General features: G+C 41.3%; 1 pseudogene; it reads left to right on the plus strand.

Moving 5' to 3' along the window:
* Positions 1-3,258: 3,258 nt before the first annotated feature.
* On the plus strand, positions 3,259-20,497 carry LOC111390301 (annotated as a pseudogene).
* Positions 20,498-25,597: the final 5,100 nt, after the last annotated feature.

The following is a 25,597-nucleotide window of genomic DNA, read 5'->3' on the forward strand; positions in this document are numbered from 1 at the left end:
AACCTCCTCTCCACCTGGCGCACCTTGCCCAGCCATGGGTCAAGTCCAATTTGGTCCAAAATTGAGCGAATTCATGGGTGCAATTAGGGCTGTGTGTGATAACTTCAGTTCTAGGGAATTTGATGTTTCTATGTTGCTCCAATTGTTCAATTCGACTATCCAAGCTTCAATTAGTGATGGAAAGGTCATGGGTAATCATTCAATTGTGCCATTATTCTACTGGTAAAGGTCATGGGTAATCATCCAACTGGGGAAGAAGGAGATGGGGTGGGTGGGGATTATGATTTTTCTTTTTGCTTTTTTAATTTTTAATTTAATAGGAAAAATGTGATATGTCCAAATTGCCCTTGCTGTATTTGGGAAAAATAATCAGATTTTTAATTTCTGGGGTCAACTGACGGATTTTGGGGTCAAATAGACGGAAACCGTCATTTTGGACTTGAGCTGCATATTTTTTAAAGGTTTGGTACTCACGGTGGCACAAATCAAAGGTTTGGGCAAAGTCTGCTAATAAACGAAAGGTTTGGTACTTCGGCTGCAATTTTCCCTATTATAAACTCTCAAAAGAAGTTCATAAATTATGCTGTTATGAAGAAAGAAATAAAATCGAAAAGAAAACTTATTGATAACACTTTTATAAGAGTTCTCGTCATGCTGTCCAAACACTTAAAAATACTTATGTAAATAGAAAATAAGAAAAAATAAGCCTAACCTGCATTGCATGAATCTAAACATAATGAATTTCACAAAGATATGTGATGAATGCTATTACAAATCTATATCTTTTTAGTTTGATAAAACACAAAATATTGTATTATTTTCTATATTCTCTTCTCTCATTCTTGTTTTCTCCTAATTTCATAACATATATTTTATTTAATTCTGAAAATAATAGCTTTCTCTCGTACTTGGACTTTTGTGAATGTTTAAAATGGTTAATTCTTTACTTTGAGTAGGTAGATGCTCTCCATAATAATGCATCTCACTTGGTAAGAAGGGAGATAGGGATATATTTATTACGTTCAATTAAATAAAGTGAAAAAACACTATCCATTTTTATACTAGGACAATGCTTTATTAACAAATTCAACTACAAAATGTTTGACAAACTCGACAAGTGGCTGTTGTCGATTAAATAAAGTGAAAAAATACTATCCATTTTTATACTAGGACAATGCTACATCAACAAATTCATCTACAAAATGTTTGACAAACTTGAGCCTCCACTTATCGAGTTTATCAAATATTTTGTACGTATATCTTTATCCTTTATACTATTATAAAGAGCCACATAGATTTTGGACCTATTCTGTGTGAAGGAAGACATTAGGATCCAACAATTGAATAAAACAGGATGTCCAGGCGCCTATTTGGCGCCCCCTACTGGGGGGTCGTCTGACAGTGACAGACGACCCCCCAGTAGGGGGCGCCAAATAGGCGCCTGGACGTCCAGCACGTCTCTCCAACAATTTTATGGCATAATTATTTTGACTAGAACATTCAACAATATATATATAAATGTGTAATTTTTTATAGTTAAACCATTAATGTGCCAAAAGTAGACCGTTTCTAGAGGGACATTGGGAGCCACTTGTACAACAAGAGGAGCCTGGAGTGCCCACGTTCCCATCTCAAATTTTAAAGTTAAATTGACCTCGAATTTTATTTAGGATTAGTTGCACTCCGCGAATAAAATGTACATCTTTATACATGAAAAACTATCAAGTTCGAGTTAAACTTGGCTACTTCAAATAATAAGTATTAAATATAGGTAAGTTCGAGATGAGACCCAAAAGTTAGGAATCCCGACCTAATTTCTCCATACTTATCATGCATAACTTAAGGCCAAAATTAGGAAGGATTGGATATCAAGCACACGGTCAATGAAGTAGATCCAGCCCGATCGAAAGGTGCTATCATACCACACACTCAATCTAATTGATGAAGAAGCACGTAAGCAAGCCGAATATATTTCGCTTTCTAGGTCCATTGGAATCATCATCAAGATCGACTCATGAATTTATAAATTATAATGCTCTTTGACTTCCCCCAAAAAGTCACTCAATTTATGACAATGGATTGGGCTATCAAGAAACCAAACTACCCACTGCAGAGCATGCCTTTTTTGTTGAGATCATTGCATATGGGTAAAACCAAGTTGGAGAAAATAAAGTAAAATATTTTTATCAAAAAAATGTAAATAAGCCTCTTTATTTTATCAGAAGTTTGATCAATCATGCTACATAACTAGTGTTAGAGAGAGAATTTCATCTCCAGACAACACTTACAGATTTTCATTGAAAATTGGAAAAAACGACATAAAAACACTCAATCATGGGTAACTACATCAGTCTTTTTTTTCACCGTTTATTTACCTAGTCACTGCACCCCATCCAACCTTATTGTTTCCCTTGCTACCCATTTTCACTGCTACCATCTCTTCTCTAAGATTTCTCCCCTTCTTCGCTATTTAAATTTATTAAGGAGTTCTTGAGTCTCGAGCAACTATTGCTCACCACATCTCAAGGCCTTATTAGGATCCTAAGTAAGAAGGCGAAGGGGACAAAAATCTTCCATTTGGCTAATCTAAAAATGATTTATTAATCAATATAATTGGTCAAATAACATTTTCAACCACACATTTCAATCTACTTATAAGTTAAATTGTTTATAAATTCTTTCCAAATGGAAGCATTTGAAAATTTTTATTCTTATCTGAAAATTTGAAAAAGAAAATCTTTAAACCCACACACCCACCACTTTGTTTATACATAAAAGAAATACTTGCCCTACATGGGGTGGTCGAGTTGATAAAGTAGGTGAGCGCGGAGAACTTTGGTCACGAGTTCGATTCTCCCTACCAACACTTTCTCGATCGAATCTGTTGCACAGGGCTTGTCTTATGCAGCTTGCCTGACTAGCGTGGTTTGCAGGCTATTACGTCAACCCGAGGATTTACCCAGTGCGTACCCAAAGGGTAGTGGCTACGGGTTCCCTCATCATAATAAAAAAAAAAAAAGAAAAAAAAAGGAAAATAATTGTACTAACTTTTTCTCTATAAATGGAATGTCACGCACATTATTGTCAGTTAGTCCTCTTATATCCAATTTCTACAAGAAAACTACGAACAATCTCACCACCTCCAATGTCTCAAACAAGACCCCAAAATCTTCCATTCTTTTGTCTCTCTCTTCTTCTTTTCCTCCCATGTAATTCTTCTACTTTAAATAGAGAAAAACATGAACCTAAAATCAAAGAATGTTTGTTTTTGGGAGTTCTTTAGTTGACAATGGCAACTGTTGACTCCAAAAAGTGTTGCCAACAGATGTCGGACCCACCCGCGTACACGTGAGTGAAGGTCCTACACGCTAAGACACGTGGACGGTCTAGAACGAAAGAATTAGGGGCGTGGGAGTAGCTCAACGACGTGGGACGAGAATGTTCGGAATCCGGTGGGATGTTCGTAATTTGATTGTACAATAATTATCAATCGGTGCTCATAAATGTGAATGTAAATATATATGAACTCGTATAGTGTTATAAGATAATATGAAAAAGAGATAGTAAAGTGTGGTTTCTTGTCTTGATTCTTGCATTAGTCCTTCAATGTTATACAAGGGAAGTATTTATAGTGTTACATGTGAAATGTCAGCCCTTAGATGAGGTGGCACGTGATCTCATATCTTTAATTCAAACATCCAATCCTAGGCATCATCCTTGATTTGCTAGCTTGCTGTGCATTTATTGCTTATGCAGAATCCCCATGCTAATGACAAAACTTGACATGTATACTTATGACAAACGTTTCATTAATCATTCTAAAAAGATCTTTACGTAGAAGATCTCTTGGGAGAAGTGATCATGGAAAACGTTCCTTCATAGTTCGAGGGCTTCTGCTTCAGCTTCGGGTTTGGGGCTTCTGCCACTCATGTAGTACTTCCGCTTTAGAGCTTCGGCTATCTTCATAGGCCTCGACATATGGGCCTCAGATATACAAACCCCCTCGACTAGAGCGCCATGTGGTTCAGATTGAGTGGGCCATAGGCCCACGTAGGTTGGCCAAGTATGACAACACGTAACAATAGTCCCCCAAGTTCAAGTATAGTCATTTATGTAATGCGTGGACTTCAATGAAGTAAAGCCAGTGGGTTGGGTAAAAATTGAAAGAATTTTTGAACCATAAATAATAGTCCCCCAAGTCCAAGTATAGATATTTATATCATGGTTGGAGTTTGAAATGTATTGTTGCGGGTGAATGATGTAGTAGCCGAGGTGGTGGCACGAACTGAATGTACGAGGCTCGAGAGATCTGGTAGAAGGAGATGAGTCGAGGTGGTTGGAAAACTGAACTTACGAGGCTTGATGGTTGATTGTTAAAGATGAAGCCGAGGTGGTTAGGAAATCGAACCTGCGAGGCTTGATGGCTGAATGTTGAAAATGAAGCCGAGATGGTTGGGAAACCGAACCTACAAGGCTTGATGGCTGAATGTTGAAGATGAAGCGGAGGTGGTTGGATAACCGAACCTGCGAGGTTTGATGGCTGAATGTTGAAGATGAAGTCGAGGTGGTTGGGAAATTGAACCTACGAGGCTTGATGACTGAACGTTGAAGATGAGGCCGAGGTTCATTGATAATAATTGTTCCTTGTTAGTTGTGCCAATGATTTGATGTTTTGCGCATGTTTTCGAAGAAAGGTGGCTGAACCCTTGCAACTTTCAAGGCACCTGCTGTCGTCAAATTAAAATCGTAATTATTAGAACAGCTGGAGCTTCTAGAAGCAGACGCGTTGGCTGAGGTGCGTGGGAGACACGCTTAAATCTAAGGCGCAGGTTTGAAAAACCGTTTGAATCCTACGCCTCGGATTTGATTAAAAATGAAGGGATCAGATTGAATGAGCTTCGATCTGACGGTGGGGGTTCGTCCAGGCCCTTTATAAAAAGCGAGAAAACTCCCCTTTTAAGAATTTTTCAGCATTTACAATCTGATTTCTCCTGATAGAGCTTAGATATTCCGGCGTTGAGGCAATTCCGTTTACTGCTTTTCTGGCAAACTCAGTTCGCGTAGTTTTTCAGTAGGTATTTTTCACAGAAAAATCCTCTTATTGTGTTCTTAGTTGCTTTCTAAGATGGAGTCGACTTCGGGTAGGGAGTCGGTTACTGTCGCATCGTTAGGTCGGGGGTTTAGTTATAGGGGGACTCCGAGGTTGAGCATATTGCTATGACCAAGGAGAAAGTAGATTACAATGTAGAATGTGGGGCGTCTAGAGTCCCTTCGAATATGACGTCGAAGAGGTTGGGGAGATAAGGGAGAGGTACTGTGTATCTCATTATGTGGAGGTGTTAGTGCCAGAGGCCCATGAGCGAGCCTGTTATCCGAGGCCGGGGTGCGTGGCTGTGAGCGAATATTTATTTAGGGCAGGTATGCGTCTTCCTCTGCACCCCTTCTTCAGGGCTGTGCTGAGAAATTTTATGTTGTCGCCGACCTAAGTTCTGCCAAATGGGTGGAACCAGTTGGTCGACTCGTACTTCCTGTGGAAAGAAGTATCGCTTGGGGAGGACATGCCTCTCCACGTTTTCATGACCCTATTTTAGCCCAGGATAATAGGTAAGGAGTCCAAGGGATGGTATTACTTGACTCCCTGGGGGGTCCATGCACCTTTTGTGGTGGGGCAGCCTTCTTCCATAAAGGGATGGAAGGAGTCGTGGTTCTGGGTGAGGGGTAGGTGGCAGGCGGTGGAGGGAGACAAAGCCCTGTCTTGCACGGTACCAACCCAGTACTACGAAGCTCATGAGTCTCCCACCCTAGTAGTTTGCATTCTGTTTTTAGCTTTAATTTTTTGTCTAACTGTTGATGCCTCATTTGCAGATTGCAGTACGAGGTTCGAGCTGAGCAAGGAGGAGTTTGAAGTGATAGAGGATATTTACAAGAGACCTCTAAAACTTCGCCACTTCGATCACCTTATCGACAGAAATCGCTATTTCCTGGACTTCGAACTGATGGCCTCCAAGGGTATGAAGCTCCCACACTTGTATATTTTTTGTGTTTTCGTTTTGGTACTGACACACTGCATTCTGCAGATAAGTTTAAGTGGAAGGAGTACCCAGCTCCTGAAATGGCATGGAGGGCAACTTCCACTGTGAAGGCGAGGCTCCTAAAGTCGGGGTCAAGTGGTGCGAAGGAGGTCCGAGGTAGAGTCAAATGTCTCTCCAAGGACAACACCTCGCGGGCTTCCAAAGAGGAGACCCCCCAGAGGCAGGAAAAGGTTAAGGAGCATCGGAGGAAGGAGAAAGTCTCTGAGGAGCCAAAGAAAAGGAAGCTGGTGCACATCTCCAGCTCGTCTGGCAAATTTGGGAGTTCTGTGTCCTAAGGCAAAGAAGTTGGACCGCCGAAGCTACTGGAAGCCGCTTCGAAAGCGGATAAGATTGAAATGGTCAGTCGTACAGAGGCTGATGATGCGAGGGAAGAGGATGCGAGGGAAGAGGCTGCAAGGAGGCAAGCTGAGGTGGCTGAGGAGGAGGCTGCCAAGGAGAAACCTATTCGAGTACAAGGCAAGTCTCCGAGCTTCCTTGCCCACGGGGAGGAGCCTCTAGCCCCAACTTTAGTGGAGGCCCTGTCACTTGAAATCCGAAGCGCTGCTGAAATTTTTTATAAATTTTGGACAGATCGGTGGCAGCCGCACGCCTTCGCTTGTGATGCCACTGACTTGACGAGGGCTCTAGTGAGCTAAAGCGTTAAGACCTTTGGCCTCGCACTGCAGTGCAAGGAGGCTCTTATTGATTTTCAAACAAGGACCCAGTCCTCTGAGAAGAAGGCTGCCTCCCTTGCAGAGGAGCTGAAGGCAGCTAAGGCCGAAGCTGAAGAATCCAGGGCCTAAAAACTTGAAGAATCGGCCAAGCTGGAGTCTGCCTTGGCTCAGATAGAGGCATTGAAGAGGGAGGTACATGAGTCCTAGTGCGAGGTTGCCTCCTTGACTAAGAAGGTGGAGGTTTCCAATGACCACCAGAAAGTGACAGCCGAAGCCTTGGAGAAGGTTAACCTGGAGCTAGCAGGGCCTACGACGCATACAAATTCATCAAGGGACAAATTAAGTGATACGTCGATGATGCAACCCATGCTACAGAGGAAGCCCAAAGTGCAAGGGAGGAGGCAGTGAGAGGCTACATTGCCAACTTTCACAATACCGAGGAGTACAAGAGTTTCAGCACTTACTGGAAGAACTTTGCTTATGCTGAGGTGATGGAACGGGCTGAGGAATTGTACCCAAATCAAGGCCTGCTGCAACTCAAGTCGGAATTTGTGGACGAGGTGCCTCAAACCCCAGCTGGTGAAGCGGTGGAAGATGAAGTAGCAAAGGTAGAAGAAGCAAACTCTGATGCTCAAGCTGCAGAAGTCTCAGCTGCTAAAGCACCTCCATTACCTTCTCAAGCTTAGGGTAGTTTTCTTTTTAGTTATTCATAATGTACTCGCCTCAGGCCTTCCTTTTGTAACCTCAATTGAAAATCAATATAATAACTTTTTCGGTTAATGTTGTTTCTTTCTCTGGCGTGTTGGCCTCGCTAAGTAATTGAACGTAACATTGACTGAAGGACTAAATAACTAGCTAAGTTATGACCATTGGACTTAAGCAAATGAATTGTACTTAAGCTTAATAAATGTAACCTAAAGAGATCTTAAGAATGAATCATTGCAACCGAACTGGGAATTTTATTGCAGGTGAATTGGGAATTGAAGTGTATGAGCCTCGAAATTGAAGTGAGGTGGACCAGATATAGGACCCTGGCCTCTACTCCGAGGTGACGACACTTCCAACATGGTGGATGGTGCAACCATGTTGAGACTTCTCCCCTTGGCGTTCAACCTTGCCAAAGGGAGGCATGTGCATGGGCCTCGGAGTTCAAACGAGGTGGCCCAGAGATGGGATCGCGGCCTCTCCTCCGAGGTGACGATGCTTTCCAACATGGTGGATGGTGCAACCATGTTGAGGCTTCTCTCCTTGGAGTTCAGCCTCGTCAAAGGGAAGCATGTGCATGCACCTTGGAGTTCAAACGAGGTGGCCCAGAGATGGGACCCCGGCCTCTACTCCGAGGTGACGACGCTTCCCAATATGGTGGATGGTGCAGCCATGTTGAGGTTTTTTCCCTTGATGTTCAGCCTCGCCAAAGGGAGGCACGTGCATGCCCCTCACAGTTCAAACGAGGTGGCTCATAGATGGGACGGTTGCCTCTCCTCCGAGGTGAGGAAATAATGCGATCCGTTAATTTAATCATAGAATTTTATTGAACCTTAGAAATGTTACAAGAGCTGGGAAAGATCGTCCAGCGAGGTAGTACATTCATTGGTAATAGATTCCAAGGTGTTCGATGTTCCATGGGCGGGGTTGGGCCTTGCCGTCCATATCTTCAATCCAGTAAGTCCCAAGTCGAATTTCTTCTCTGATTTTATATGGCCCTTCCCAGTTCGGACCCAAGGAACCAGAACTAGGTTCCTTTGAGGAGAGGAAGACTCTCCTAAGGACCAAATCGTTGACTCGGAATGATCTCTTCTTTACCTTTGAGTTGAAGTACTTCGTTATCTTTCTTTGGTATGTGGCGAGCTTCAACTGGGAAGTATCTCTTCTCTCTTCGATGAAGTCGAGGTCACACCTCCGAAGCTCATCGTTCATTATTTCACTAAAATGCAGGCGTGTTGGAGACGAAGTCCGACCTCAACGAGGCTCATTGCCTCAGTACCATATGCCAAGAGGAAAGGTGTTTCCCCGGTGGATGTCCTCGTGGTGGTTTGGATTGCCTAAAGAACTTGTGGTAGCTCGTCCACCTAGGCCCCTTTTGACACATCGAGCTTCCTTTTCAGGACGTGTTTGATTGTTTTGTTGACAGCCTCCACTTGGCCATTTGCTTGTAGGTGGTGAGGCGTGGAGAAATGCTTCTTGATGCCGAGTTCTTCGCATAGTGTTCTGACCTTCTTATTGTCAAATTGTCTACCATTGTCAGAGACAATTGAGTAGGGAATCCCGAACCGACATATAATATTCTTCCATAAGAACTTGGAAGTATTGGCTTCTGTAATTTTTGTCAGTGGCTCAGCCTCAACTTATTTCGTAAAATAATCAATGGCCACAATTGCAAAACTTGCACCTCCTCTGCCTTTAGGTAGAGGGCCTATGACCCCATTTCGAGAAAGGCTAAGGGCTGGAAACCACGGTCAAATCTTGCGACGATTTCCTTTGTACCGAAAAGAATCGTTGACATTTGTCACACTTTTGTACAAACTTGAGGGCATCCCTTTTCAGGGTAGGCCAGTAATATCCTTACCTCAATATCTTTTGTGCCAAAGATAGACCTCTGGAATGATTGCCGCACATGCCTTCATGGACTTCTCTTAATATATAAGTAGCATCTTCTCCCCCAACACATTGTAAGAGTGGGGAGGAGAAGCTCCTTTTATAGAGAACATCATCAACGAAGGGGGAGTGAGCCGATCTTCTCCTTAGCTTGTAGGCCTCATGCTTGTTAGTGGAAAGTATCTGGTCTTTGAGATATGCTACGATTGGCTGCATCCAGGTAGGAGTTCCAGTGACCCACATTACATTGGGGGCCTCGGTGGATGGCAGGAGGAGGTGCTCTATAGGTACTATTGTGAGTAGTTCTGAATCCTTACTACTAACGAGCTTGGAGAGTGCATCCGCATGAGAATTTTCCATGCGAGAGATCTGGGTTAGTTCAAACTTTTCAAAGGATGGGATGAGGTTCATCACAATTTTCAAGTAGGAGGCCATCGTTTTGTTCTTGACTGAGAAGTTAGCATTTACTTGGCTAACAACCAGCTGGGAATCACTGCTGATGAGGAGCCTCTTCACTTGCATTTCCTTGGCCAACTTAAGGCCTGCAAGTAGTGCCTCGTATTCTGCTATATTGTTGGTGGCCTTGAACCCGAACCTCACCACCGAGTTTAGCTTGTGACCTTCAGGGCTGATGAGGACAACTCCAGCACTTGAGCCAGCGTCCCCAGCCGACCCATCAATGAATAAGTTCCACGTAGGGGGCTCGACGGGTTCTATAATTTATCTACCTCAGGTAAGTTGGTGAATTCTGCCACAAAGTCAGCCAAGGCCTAACCCTTGATGGCTATCCTAGCCTTGAACACGAGGTCAAAATCACTTAGCTCCACTGCCCACTTCAATAATCTTCCTGAGGTATCAGGCTTTTAGAGCACTTGCCTTAAGGGAAAGTTTGTCAGCACGTGGATGGTGTGAGCTTGGAAGTAGGGTCTTAATTTTCTAGAGACCGTGATCAAGGCCAAAGCGAGCTTCTCCATATCGGGGTAACGGGTTTCCGGCGATAGGAGTGCTTTACTTGTATAGTAGACTGGAAGTTAGGCCGTTCCCTCTTCTTGAGTCAGAACCAAACTGATGGCCTCATTTGAGACGGCCAGATATAGTTGTAGGATCTCTCCGAGCTTCGGTTTGGAGAGAAAAGGGGCCTGCCCCAGGTGCCTTTTCAGGCCTTGGAAGGCCTCTTTACATTTCTCGTTCCATTGGAACTTCTTCCCAACTTTTAGCAACTTAAAAAATGGGAGACATTTGTCTGTAGCTTTGGAGATGAAACGGCTAAGTGAGGCCACTCGCCCTGTCAAACTTTGCATCTCCTTTGGCTTTTGGGGGGACCTCATCTTGTGTAGGGCTCAATCTTCTCAGGGTTGGCTTCAATTCCACGTTGATTGACTATATATCCTAAGAATTTGCCAGAGGCCATTCCAAAGGCGCACTTGAGGGGGTTAAGCCTCATCTTATATCTTTTCAAGATTTGGAAAGTGCTATTGAGGTACGTTATGTGATCCTTAGCCTCCAAACTTTTCACCAACATGTCGTCCACGTATACTTCCATTGTCTTGCCGATGAGGTCCATAAACATTTTGTTGACGAGCCTTTGGTAAGTCGCTCCGGCATTTTACAACCTGAAGGGCATCATCCTATAAAAATAAAGGCCTCGGTCTGTAATGAAAGAGGTGTTCTCCTCATCGGCCGGGAGCATAGGTATTTGGTTGTAGCCGGAGTATGCATCCATAAAGCTCAACAACTCGTGCCCAGCCGTGAAGTCTACTAGTTGATCAATTCTTGGAAGAGGAAAGCTGTCTTTTGGGCAAGCTCTGTTGAGGTTGGTGAAGTCGATGCACACCCTCCACTTGCCATTGTGTTTCTTTACTAAAATCGGGTTGGAGACCCACCTCGAATAAGTAGCCTCCCTGATAAAGCCATTTTGGATGAGCTTCTGGACCACTTCCTTCAAAGCCTCGTACCTTTCAGGATTGAGGGCTCTCATTTTTTGTCTGTGTGTGGCAACCTTTGGATCGACCTTCAGGTGGTGGCAACTGACCTTGGGGTCTATGCCTACCTTGTTCTCATGCTTCCAAGCAAAGACATCAAGGTTCTTACTTAGGAAATCTTTAATTTTTTCCTTCAGAATGTTGGATAAGCCCTTGCCTACTCTCAGCATCTTGGATGGGTCTCGGGGGTCTACCAAGAAGTTCTCAAGTTCCTCAACTGGGGATGCTTGAGGTTCGTGTTCAATTATACGGGGATCGATCTCATCAATGACCAAGACCTCCGAATTGGGTGGTGCATCTATCATATCAATATCTTCTGGTTCAGTGAGAGCATCACCTGGGACGTCATCCATGACTATATCGGCTATGATTACATGGACGTCCCAGGGCTCTACCTTTTTTATAGAGCTTAGATAACACTCTCTCGACCCTCTTTGGTCACTTCTCACCGTTGCTACCCCATTTTTCGTCGGGAATTTCATGCATAGGTGGTGGATGGAGATGACTGCTCCCAATTCCTTTAGGGCTGGCCTATCTAATACTCCATGGTAAGTCGATCGATTGTCGACAATGAAGAACTCTATGAAGTTCATTGTAGTTTAGGAAGACTCTCCCATCTCCACTACAAGTGTTATCTTTCCCCTTGGAGTGATGCTATCTCCGGTGAATCCGTACAAAGGAGTTGTGGTGGGTGTCAACTGATGATCCAATATCATCTTGTCAAAGGCGGATCCGAATAGAATGTTGACAGGGCTATCGTTGTCAACTAACATTCGCTTGAGCCCTTTTCGGGCCATGATGGCTCTCACAACAAGTGCATCGCAATGGGAGTAGTGAACTTCTTCGGCGTCTTCCTGGATGAAGACAATGGGTGGAACTTGGTTCCTCCGGGAGCTGCAGTCCACAATGTAGCTTGTCAAAGGGGGGTGTTGAGCTTCCTGGGCGAAATTCCTTTTGGCATTTCATGTCTCACCGCCGACATATGGGCCCCCAAATATGGTGTCTATCTCATGGATAGGGGCCTCATCCTAGGCTTGTCGATTTCTTCGGTGCCTGCGTCTTACCCTAGGCCTCTCCGTTTCACGCTCCCTCCGTCGTGGGGAAACATCCCTTTGACGGGGAGCAGCCTCCTCACGCTCACGCCCACGTCGGTTGTCGTGCCTGGGTGGGGGCCTATTCGTCTGGGGCAATTCATTTCTATCCCTAGGGGGTTCCAGTCGGGAGCGGTGCGCATAGTCTCGGCAATCTGCTGTGTCGTGTCCATAGGACCGGTGGTGTACACAGTATCCCAATAGGTTCTGATTTGACTTATTTCTAGGTCCCGAACCCCGACCTCAACCTCTCCCCCTACGGGATCCTTGTGGGATTTCCGTCTGCTGGGTGTCAGTAATTGGGTTGATATCCTCATACACCAAGATAGGAACCACGTTCAAAGTGGTGGTGGCAAGTGCTTGGCCAGAACTCTCATTTCCAGCCTGGTTCATTTGGTAGTCTATCAGGTGGGAGGTCGGCCCTCTAGCACGCTGCCTTTGAGGAGGTGGGAGGCCTCTACTTGCCCTATTCCTATACTCAATCAGTTCTTCATTGATGATTTCCCGCCTCATCATCTCGAGTAGGGCATTATAGGTGGTGGGATCTTGATTTTGCACGTCCCTCCAGAATAGGGTATTCATGTTCAAACCTCCTCTTAATGCGGATAGTACCTCACGGTCGGTGACTTACACACAATACGTCATCTCATCGGTGAAGCATGATAGGAAGCTCTTTAGGGACTCCCCATGTGCTTGTCTCATGTCTTGGAGACGTTGGATGGAGGCCTCTCCCTCTTTGCTTACTGCGAACCTCTTCAAGAATGTTGTCTTAAACTCGGGCCAGCTTCTTATGCTCCCAGGTGGTAACCTGCTATACCAAATTTCAGTCGCTCCACTCAGTGTCAAATGGAAAGCTCTACACTTCACAGCTGGGGTGGCGCTCCTTAGGCTCATTTGAGTTTTATAAGTATTCAAGTGCTTCTCTGGGTCGCTTCTTCTGTCATACTTAGGTATCTTTGGCATTACATAGTGGTTTGAAACCTGGGCACTCCTTAGTTCCCTCGAGAATGGCAAATTCTCATCGTTGTCGTCCAAGTTACAGGACCTTTGCTGTTCATTTGAATCATATTCCTCGGCCTCTTGCCATGGTTGTTGGTGAGAGGTTCCGGGACGGTTCCTAGCCACTTCCTCCCTCCTTTGACGCCTATTTCTAGGTGGTGCAACACGGGGGGCAGTTTCATGCCTTTATTCCGATTGTTGGGGCATTGGAGGTGGAGGAGGTTGCCTTGTCTAAAGCTGGTGAATCTGCTGTTGCCTAAACCTTGGTTCAGCGGGCCTAATTCTGTCAAATACACTACCTGTCCTCCTATGTCTTGACTCCTGTTCATACGGAGGTGGGAAGTGTCATGGTTCAATGGGACCTCGGTGGGTCGACCGAAAGCGTAGTTGGAGGAAACATCAACTTCAACTTCCCTTTCAAATGGGCTTCCACCTCGGCTATAGTCCGACGAGGCAGCTCTATGACTTTGAATTTCATCTTCTTGCTGGTAGTGCCCTTGAGGGGTGTATGGAGGAATGGGGAAGCCTCCTTGGCCCTGCATTTGGGCCATGAGCTCCCTCATAGCCAAGTTTTGGCTAGCAATATCCCTCATGTTGGCCGTCATGGCAGCTATTTCTCTTGACAGCCGTGCCGTCGCTCGCATTCCATCTCTTCTTTGATGGTGGTGGAGTCTTTGCCGAGCTACTGGGGCAGCGGGTGGAAGAGGCACATTTGCATTTTCTCTTACCCTTCTGGGAGGTGTGTCTTCGTTTGAACTCATTTTCTTTTTGTCTGACTTTTCAGATTTTGCTAAGTTGTGGGGCTTCCTCTTGTTCTTTTTCAAGAACAAATCCTTTTTCAAGGGGGATGCCCAAATGCTTTTTAATAATCTTTCACTACAATGTTGTTCATGGTTATGGTATGGTTTCCTACAGACGGTATCAATCTGTTGACCCCAAAAAGTGTTGCCAACATATGCCGGACCCATCAGCGCATACGTGAGCGAAGGTCCTACACACTAAGACACGTGGACGGTCTAAAACCAAAGAATCAGGGGCGTGGGAATAGCTCAACGACGCGGGACGAGAACGTTCGGAATTCAGCGGGATGTTCGTAATCCGATTGTACAATAATTACCAGTCGGTGCTCATAAATGTGAATGTAAATATGTATGAACTCGTATAGTGTTGTAAGATAATATGAAAAAGAGATAGTAAAGTGTGGTTTCTTGTCTTGATTCTTGCATTAGTCCTTCAATGTTATACAAGGGAAGTATTTATAGTGTTACATGTGAAATGGCAGCTCTTAGATGAGGTGGCACGTGGCCTCATCTCTTTAATTCAAATATCCAATCCTAGGCACCATTCTTGACTTGCTAGCTTGCTACGCATTTATTGCTTATACAGAACCCCCCATGCTAATGATAAGACTTGACATGTATACTTATGACAAACGTTCCATCAATCATTTTAACAAGATCTTTATGTAGAAGATCTCTTGGGAGAAGTGATCATGGAAGACGTTCCTTCATGGTTCAGGGGCTTCTGCTTCAGCTTCGGATTCGAGGCTTCTGCCCCGGCTATCTTCACAGGCCTCGGCATGAAGGGCCTCGGATATACAAACCACCTCGAGTAGAGCGCCACGTGATTCAGATTGAGTGGGCCATAGGCTCACGTAAATTGGCCAAGTATGACAACACGTAACGGCAACAATAATTTCATAAAAATTACCATAGCCAAGGTTGATTATCTTCCCTACGGAATAGATTTCCCGTTTGGTCCTTCTGGAAGATTTACCAATGGTAAAAATGTTATTGACCTTCTTGGGGAGCATTGGGGGATTCCAACATATATTCCCCCATTCACTGATCCATCAACTAAGGGCAAAAAAATTGTTTATGGCGTAACTTTTGCCTCTGAGGGCTCTGGAATTCTGGATGATAGTGGGGCAATTGCTGTAAGATTTTATTTTATTTTATTATTTTTTGGGTTCTTTTTCCTTTGTTCATGCAAATATTTGATAATTAGTATTAGACAGCACTCTTTATTAAAGAACTAAAGAAAGTACTTATCAAACATGTACGAACAGACATCGTTTTATATTCGGTAATGATAAATTTGTGCCTTGAAATTTGCTTTTTAAGTTATTTTTAAGCTCAATCAAACATGCAGCAAGTAGCATGATCATTTGCATGTTGCCTTTGAGTCATAATAGGCAGATGATCAATTTCAAACAATATTAATTATGGGAAAAGTATTTTAGGTCTCCAACCTTCGAGTGGAAATTGTTTTTAGCTTTTAAAAAGAGCAAGGTATTCACCAACTTTAATTATAATTAAACAATCATAATATCATAAATATTTCAAATTACATTAAGATCATGTTTGACCAAATTTTTTAAAATTATTTTTCTTCAAACTAATTTTTAATCCTACATTTCGTATGATTTATAATTTTTACCAATTTTTCAATCACATATTTCATTAAATTATGATTTTTTGTTAATCAAACAGGATCTAAGTGTTCATTTAACCTTTATGGAAATATATCCCACCTCAAATTTTTAGGCACGCATTTATGTAGGAAATCAAACTAGTTCTTCAAAATGTTAAACAAGTTAAGACATGTAACGATTGATAGATATAGATATTTTCCGTTGTCGAGTACGTATGATACAAGTATATATATAGTCCTTGTTTGAGCCTTATTTTTGGGGAAAGAATGCATTTTAAATAGTAGGTTAATAGCGAATGTGTAGTTAAAAATTAAAGAAAAGTTTTAAGTTTGCGTCTAATATTATGTTATTGAATAATATGTGATTAAAAATGAATTTTGAAAAAATGAATTTTTATATGAATTGGGCTCAAACAGGGGCATAGATTGACGACCAAATTATTTAAGAAAGAGAAAGATAGTCTTCAATATATAGTTGCAAAATCAATTTGAAAATCTTTCGAACTTCTATTAAATCATCATCTCACACTACAAATGCATTCTTCCCCCAAAAAAATGGAGCTCAAACAGGGATTTAATGAAACATGCTCAACTTCAAATTTCTAGACAAGAATTCAAGTTGAGGCATGTAACTTAACTTCAAAATTGGAAATGTGCACATGACAATCTACTCTTCAATTACAGGTCGAGCACCCACTTACTCTCTCCCTCAGGTTGGCTACCAAATTGCTAGCTTGAGTAATAAGTTGAAAACCGATGGTACAATATTTTTTTACTATTGAAGTCAACACTAACAAGCTTATGAGTTTTTTATTAACTTATTTATTTTGACAATTTCTTAAACACACGTTGAGGTGCCATACACCTCAGTCCCTTGATTTGAACTTCATAACTTAATAAGCAAAATTGCATTGCTAATGAGTTTAAATGCACAAATCAGAAATTTGAGGCTGTGACTTTGCCAGATTTGGAGATGCAGCTGAGGAGTAAAAGCAGAGAATCACTGCCTAAATTCTTGTTTGTGGTGGGAAGCAGAGGGAATTCACTCCATTATTTTATGGGCTTGGTTAACAGCAATGTCAGTCTTGAAGAATTCACTGCAAAGTTGACTACTACATTGATTCACCAACTCGAGGTACTTTTTGAATTCTTTTTAATGAGTCATATGGGGCCCAGTTACATTCCATTTACATTTATTAAAAATTTAATCTTAAACCGGTGTCTTTGATTCTTTCTACCTGTATGAATAGATAAAACTAAAGAGACACAAGAACAAAGTCTTGAAAGATGATCATGTTATCTTGTTGCGAAATGAGGAATAACACCACTGACAAAAAAAAATATAATTAAAATAGGCAAATGCAGGTTTGTAATTTTGGATATGATTTTGTCAAATGTGCTGCCAACAATCTTGAAGAATTACTAGGGGAAAGGGGGCGGAAATGAAAATGAGTAATAACACGAATATACTAAACAAAACTTATAATTAAAATAGGCAGAGGTAGTAGTAATTTTGATTATAATGGGAGAATAGTGTTTTTTTTTTTTTTTTAATGAATGATTGTAAAAGAGAAAAAATTTCGATTTAATTTGATGTGATGTAATGTAGGCCAAACGGAGCAATAATTTTTTGCAGAATTTATTATTTTTGTGCTCCCACAGTCAAGGAAAACTTCTAGGTCATTCTTGAACTTCGTTTGGTCGGAGTGACAATGCAAGATGCCATTAAACCTCCATTTGATAGCAATTTTTCATTTTAAAAAATTAATTTTTTGATCATTATTTCACTATTTCAGTCGTCATTTTTTATTTTCTCACTTACAGGTGAGACTCACTTTTCTCTTTAACGGTCAAAAAATCAATCCTTATAATCACTACTAAACAAGTCCTTCAATACAAAACATCAATTTTAATCCCACATTTTATGAAATTCACAATTTTTATCAATTCTTCAATCACATATTTTATCAACTTTTAATAAACATTGCTAAAACTTTCATCAAAAATTTTGTTAAACAACCCCTAAGTACACTTTGAGGGACTAAGCTTCATTGTATTGTGGGAATCAACTCTTATCAAGGCCTAACTCTATTCCACGTCCTGAAATAGAATGACATGTCCAACTTGCACACATAACTTATTCTCACAAACAAGCGGCCTCCACGTGAATTTAAAAAATGTCGGCTTGTAATCTCCACCTCTTATTGTAAGTAGTGAGTAAAAAATTTTGTAAAAAAAGTTTGTAAGTGTAGCACGATCCTAAGAATAAAGCTTGTTTGCCAGAAGAGTTTTAACATGTTGGTTGACATACGCTCACATGCGACGGGATATGATAAATAAACTAGCTAGAATAATCTCAAAATCTGACTTGCACCGCAGATTTTATGCATGATTTAACCAGCCATATGTAAGTTTGTATAATGTTAAAACACAGCTAGCATAATCCCAAAATCTGACTTGCACCGCAGATTTTACGCATGATCTAACAAGCCATATGTAAGTTTAATGAAATTTAATGTCAATGCAGAGGTTGTATAATTTGGGTGCTCGAAAGTTTGCTCTCATGTCAATCAATCCCAATGGCTGCACTCCAATGGCCAGGGCTAGGTTTTCCGGCTCTCGATGGCTGTGCTGTGCACAAAGTTTAAATCGAGCCGTACATATTTTCAACGTGCACTTGAAGACGTTGGTAGTTGCTGTAAGAGAATAAATGCCTGATTCAGGTCTTGTTTTTGTCAATACAAAGTTATTAGGGATATCATAAGAGATCCTGCCTTTAAAGGTACGTCTTTTGCATCTTCTTAGTTATTTTTTCCCTATGGATTGAGATCAAGGTGCCTGGGAAATTACCACATTTGTCTATGCTTAATTAAAATTAACTTCAAAGCTACTTTATGAAAGTACCCAAACATTCTATATACTATAATTTTTTATTTTAATGATAGCTAAAGTAGTATCGATTTTTTTCTTTTTCTGGGTGAGTTGAGGGGTGCTAAAGCAAATCAATGTTATCATCCTTCAAATTTATTGATTACAATAGTTTTCCAATACAGGGTTTAACACTACAAGAACCTCTTGTTGTGAAGTGGCTGCAATAAATGAAGGTGGAGCTGGAATTCTGTGCAAAAGAGGAGGATCCATTTGCACTAACAGAAGCAACCATGCTTTTTTTTTTTTTAATGGATTACATCCTACGGAAGCTGTAAATCTTGTTATTGCAAACGTAGCTTATGCTTCCAACTTCAACGCTGAAGTTCATCCCATGAACCTTAAGCAATTGTCTGAAATTTGAATTCCATGTTCGTGCTTTTGGCGGATGATATTGTATGTACAGTGTATTAGATTGAAACGAATAGCATTTTGTAAACTTTTGGTTCTAATACTATTAAGCATTGTCTAATCTATCTTACTAATAGTATGAGTGATATATATAACTTGTTTGGACTATTGATTGGGTAAATAGACTCTTATGATTTTTCGTTCGTCTGTGTGAATGGATGGACACTGTTCAATAAAAAGATCAATTTTTTTCAAGTATTTGGGAACAAGACTGAAGAAACAATAAAATGATAAACGAAGCTTTGTTCCCAATTTAAGATTGGTTAATAGAGTCCTTTCTGTTTTATTCAATTGATTGTTAAATTTATAGAAAATTTTAAAGCAACTAAATCAACTAAATGTAAAGCAAATGTTTCGCCTGGTGGTGGCAACGAGTCATGTCAAGCTAGCCTGGGAGCCAAGTCTCAGGCTCTGTACCAGCTCATAAAAAAAGGCTTGAGCTTTTTGGGCTTAAACTGAGCTCGGGCTTGGTTCGGGTTTTGGCGTGAACTTTGTCGGGTCGAGTCAATCCGACTCACAGGCTTATCTATTTTACATTTTTTACTCAAATATGCGAAAAATTGATTGTTAATTTACAAGTCACAAAATTAATTTAAAAATCGAGTTGCATGAGCCCACGTACAGGTCGGGCCATATTTGAGCTCATGCGGCTCGCGGACTAGCCTCAGGCTCAAGCCAAATATCATTTTTGAGGCTTGACCCGAGTCTGGGCTTGTACAAACAAGCTCCGAGTGGACGGGCTTATTTGCCACCACTAGTTTCATCTTTTGAGGGCGAGAGTGCATCTGTACATTTTTATGTCTCACACGCCACCTATTTGCACTAGCTCCGAATGTCCATACTTATGGATATCAACGGGTCAAGCGGAAACTCGAAACCCGGTGTCAAGGATCGCAACTTTACTTAGCCCCTTGACACAATCGTATCCACAATTTTCCCAACTTTGACCGCACATTGTAAATATTTATTCAAGTTTGAATTGTAATTTCCTTTCATTGTAATAGTTATTTCCTATGTAGAATAGCTCTGATATTTGTAAACGTTTAATATGATTCCTAGTCATTTAAAACTCTACTTCTATCACTTAGGCTTTTATTCCAAATATTATTATATGGGGGTATTAGTCATTCAAAAATCTTTCAAGCTCACTGGTGTCCGCCTCTCGCACCAGCAATTGTAATTTTTTGCTTTCATCAATTGTAATTTTCAGCTTTCATCAATCAAAGATCAATTTACTTTCAGTGCATTCAAATTCTCTGTTACAAGCTTTCTACAAAATTGTAATCAAATTTTCTTTTGTCCCAACGTGCTGAGAAAAAGTAGAAAGTAGTCTAGTGGAGCAAACTATTGCCGCATGATGTCCCTTTCTGTGCCAAGAAGAAAGTCACCTCATGAAAGCTAGTATCAGAGTTGTAGCTCACGACCCTTGATAAGAAAGCTATGGATCCAATTACATCACACACCACTGAAGTGGGAGATCCTCAAAGGAAGAGTACTAAACAGCGCGTGGATGCGCTTGATAAGATAAATATTAGGTTATGCTATGCCGTGGAGGGCCTCGAGGAAAAAGTCAAGGTGGCAAAGTCGGAGATTTGTGAATTACACAACCAACTGGATGAAAGCCAAAAGGCTTGCGCAGCAATGACTGAAGCTGTTGCAATTATTCCTGATCTGTAGGATGAAATCGAAGCGTTGAGAGCTCAATTACAAGTACTCCAACGTGCGATGGGCAATGGGCAAGCTGCCATGCGTGAGTATGCTCCCAAACTCAGAGCTCCTGAACCGTGTTCCTCGGAGGGGTACGTGATGCAAAAGAAGTCGAAATCTTCTTATTTGACATGAAACAATACTTTCTCGCAGCTTCGATTGAAGACGAAGCAAGAAAGGTAACTACAACTACCATGTATCTGGGTGGAGACGCAAAACTAGGGTGGTGAACCAAATATGCTGATATTTAGGCCAACAGAGTCCAAATAGATTCTTGGAATCTCCTCAAGGAAGCAATCAAATCATAGTTTTTTCCCAAAAAAATGTTGAGTCCCAGGCTCGACGGGCACTTCGAGACCTGAAACATACAAGCTCCATCAAGGAGTATGTGAAAACCTTTTCAGGGCATATGCTGAATATTCGAAATATATCGAAAAATGATAAGCTCTTCACCTTTATGGAAAGGTTGAAACTGTTGACATGTACGGAACTTCAGAGACAGAAGGTTACTGATTTGAGCGCGGTCATGGGAGCCGTCGAATGTTTGAGTGACTATCAAATAGAATCGAGAAAAGATCGACCTTCGGGGAGTAATCAAACAATTAGAGGTAGAAACAGACCTTACAAACCCAGCTCGAACCCAAATGGGGGAGAGCATTACTCTCAGAATAAGGAAGGAGCCCCTCAAGGCACCCGTCAATCTCAAGAAAATTATAATAATAGCCGTCAAGGGAATTATAACAGGAGCAACAGTAACAACTAGAACAAAGGGAAAGCAACAGTAGGCCGACCTGATGCCACTCCTAAATTGTGTACTTTTTATGCAAAGGACATCATCGTGCGCAGGAGTGTCCTGAAAAACAGATGGTAAATGCATATTGTCAACTAGCAAGTGGCGGATTAAGTTCAAAGCGAGATGCCCCCACAAGCTATTGTCATGGTGAGACCGATTCCAAAGAAGATGAGGATATAGTTGGTGTATTTTCACATCGGTGCAATAAACTATCGCATCGGATTGCTGAAAAGGATGGTGTCCCCTTGATAGAAGCAAAGACGAAAGAAGCGAAGACTCGTTTTTGTAGGGCCAAATGCCTAATGTACATTGATGTGAAGATCAATGCGAAGCCAATCAAGGCTATGGTGGATACTGATGCCACCCACAGCTACCTTGCATGTACTGAAGTAGAGCGACTCGGACTTGTTCTAGAAAGGGGTACTGGGAAAGTCAAAGCAATTAACTTTGCTGCTCAACCAATAGCTGGAGTGGCAAAATCGATGTTGATCAAAATAGGTCCTTTCGAAGGAAGGACAAACTTATCTGCAGTTCAGATGGATGACTTCAAACTTATTTTGAGATTGGAATTCCTTCAGGATACTAAGACAACAGTGCTGTCATACTTCGATTTGTTAATAACGATGGGTAATAAGTCGTGTGTCATCTCTACACAAGCTGGGAGGATGGGCGAGAAGAGTATCTCGGCCATACAATTTAGCAAGGGGTTCAAGAGAAATGAACCTTCTTTTTTGTACACTTTTCGATTAGAGAAGATGGAAGAGGCGACTGGTCCTATTCCAATACCCGTTAAAAGGCTTATTGGGAAATTTGAGAACATCATGTCGGACGAATTACCAAAGAAATTGCCACTAAGAAGGATAATTGATCATGAAATTAAACTTATTTCAGGTGTCAAACCTCCCGCCAGGGTACCATACCATATGTCTCAGCCTGAGTTTGAAGAGTTTAGGAAGTAATTGGGAGAAATGTTGGATAGTGGAATTATTGTGCCTGCAAGTCACCATACAGAGCTCCTGTGTTGTTTCAGAAAAGGCCGATGGTTCTCTTAGTATGTGCTGTGACTATCGAGCTTTAGACAAGATCACTGTAAAAAATAACTATTATATCCCATTGGTTACGGAATGTTTCGATCGATTGAATCGGGTGAAGTATTATACAAAAATTGATCTTAGGTCCGGATATTGGCAAGTTCGGATCAAGGAGGGAGATGAAGAAAAGAATACGGTGGTAACTAGATATGGAGCCTTTGAATTTAAAGTGATACCTTTTGGCTTGACGAATGCACCATCAACTTTTTGTACTATGATGAATCGGGTACTTCACGGGTTCTTAGACGACTTTATCGTGGTGTACTTGGACGACATAGTAATTTATAGCGAGACATGGGAGGAACGTGTGCAACATGTGAGGCAAGTTTTTAATCGACTACGAGAGAATGAACTCTATGTCAAACCGTCTAAATGCTCATTTGCTCAAACATCTATCAGTTTATTGGGTCACATCATTGAACAAGGTAAAATTTGCATGGATTTGAAGAAGGTTACAGCCATCAAAGATTGACGATTACCAAAAATTGTACATGATGTATGTTCATTTCTCGGGTTATGCAATTACTATAGAAGATTTGCGAAAGGATACTCAAAAATTGCACTGTCACTTACCAAATTAACAAAGAAGGATAAAGATTGGGACTGGTCGTCCCAACGTCAAATTGCTTTTGAAAGGTTGAAAAAGCCCATGTGGACAAACTCGATTTTAGCCTTACCAGATATGACTAAACCATTTGAAGTTCACATAGATGCTTCAAATTTTGCACTTGGTGAAGTCCTTATGCAAGAAGAACATCCGATAGCATATGAGAGTCGGAAGTGGAACCATGAAAATGAATTGTTGACAGTATTCCATTGCCTTAGAGGATGGCGCCGCTATTTGCTTGGGTCTCCATTTATTGTGAAGACGAATAACACTGCAGTTAGTCACTTCATGTTCAACTAAAACTATCGAGCAAATAGGCTTGTTAGCAGGAATTTCTTTCAGAGTTCAATTTTATGTTCAAGTATCGGCCCGAATCTAGTAATCATGTTGCTAATGCTCTTAATCGGTAGGCCGATTTGGCTGCCATTTGCTCCATGACTGTTCTTTTATGGAGTACCATTATTACGAACACGAGAGACCAAATTCGGGCACTTATGGATTAGGATCCGGTTACTCAATATTTGGTTGAACTAATCAAGCAGGGTAAGACTCGATGGTTCTGGCTCGATGGGGAACTAGTGAAGACTAAGGGAAATCGCCTATATGTTCTTAAGGGTGGAGATTTGAGGAAATCGTTAATTACAAAATGTCACGACACAATTTGGGTAGGGCATCCTGGAGAGAAACGAACTTGTGCACTACTTTAACGTGCATACTACTGGCCTCAAATGCGGGATGACATTGCAACTTATGTGAAAACCTATCTTATTTGTCAGCAAGATAAGACAAATCATCAGAAAAAGGTAGACTTGCTGGAACCCCTTTCTGTCCCAACTAGGCTATTCGAAAGTGTATCGAAAGACTACATTATTGGGTTGCCAAAAGTTGAGGATTTTGGCACTATCATCGTCGTGGTGGACCGTCTTTCTAAGTACACAACTTTCATTGCAATGCTTAAGTATGTATTAGTGGAAGAGACAGCTCAACTTTACTTCAAACATATTGTCAAATACTAGGGACTATCTAAGGACATCATCAGTAATTAAGATTCTCGATTCACTGCATATTTTGGATCGAGTTGTTCAAACTTCTTGGTTTAACTTTAAGTACGAGTTCTCGCTTTCACCCACGATCTAATGAACAGATGGAGCATTTCAATTCTATGCTAGAAGAATATTTTCAGCACTTTATCTCTACTTCACAAAAAAATTGGATGAAACTCTTGGATGCAGCTTAGATTTGCTTCAATACCCAAAAGAGCTCTTCCACCAATAAAAGACCTTTTGAGATTATTACTGGCCAGTAACAATTATTCCCTCATACAGTAGATATCGAACAAAGGATAAAGTCTCCTTAGGCGAAAAACTTTTCTCAAGTGTGGAAATGAAATATTGAAATTGCTCGGAGTTATCTTGAGAAAGCTCAGAAATGGTATAAAAAGTTTGCAAATCTAAAGCGTTTTTTTTTGTAATTCAACATTGGAGATCTGGTCATGATTAAGCTTCCCGACAGAAATGTTTATAAATCAACAAGAGGAAGGGACTCGAGTTTGGCACCGAAATATATTGGACCATTACCCATCATGAAGAGAATTGGAAGAGTTGCATTCAGAGTTGAACTTCCTTCATGGTGTAAAATCCACAAGGTCCTTCATGTTAGTGTACTGAAGCCATACTCTACAAATAAGGAGGACGCATCCAGAAATGAGCCAAAATGACCTGTGTTTGAAATGAAGAAAGCTGGAAAGAAGGTTGCTGAAATTATTCTTGACGATAGAATCACTCGAACTTCTAGAAAAGATCATCAAGAGTACTTGGTTAAATGGATTGAATGTAGAAGGGAGGAGAATACTTGGAAAAGAGAAAAAGATCTTCGAACTTTCAAACCATTAATTGAAGCATATCATGCATTGATGATACTGAGGATGTTGCCAAAACAAATGGGGAGAATGTCAAAGACCGCAGCTTTACTTAGCCCTTTGATACAATCGCAACCGCAGCTTGCCCAACTTCAACCGCACATTGTAAATATTTGTTCTAGTTTGAGTTGTAATTTCATTTCCATTGTAATAGTTATTTTAATTGTAAAATAGCTCTGATATTTGTAAACATTTAGTATGATTCCTCGTTATTTAAACGTTTAATCCTGTCACTTATGTTTTTGTTCTGAATGTTATTATAGGGGGTATTAGTCATTCACAACTCTTTTAAGCTCA

This window comes from Olea europaea, unplaced genomic scaffold (assembly GCF_002742605.1).
Source record: "Olea europaea var. sylvestris unplaced genomic scaffold, O_europaea_v1 scaffold670, whole genome shotgun sequence".
Classification (NCBI taxonomy): Eukaryota; Viridiplantae; Streptophyta; class Magnoliopsida; order Lamiales; family Oleaceae; genus Olea; species Olea europaea.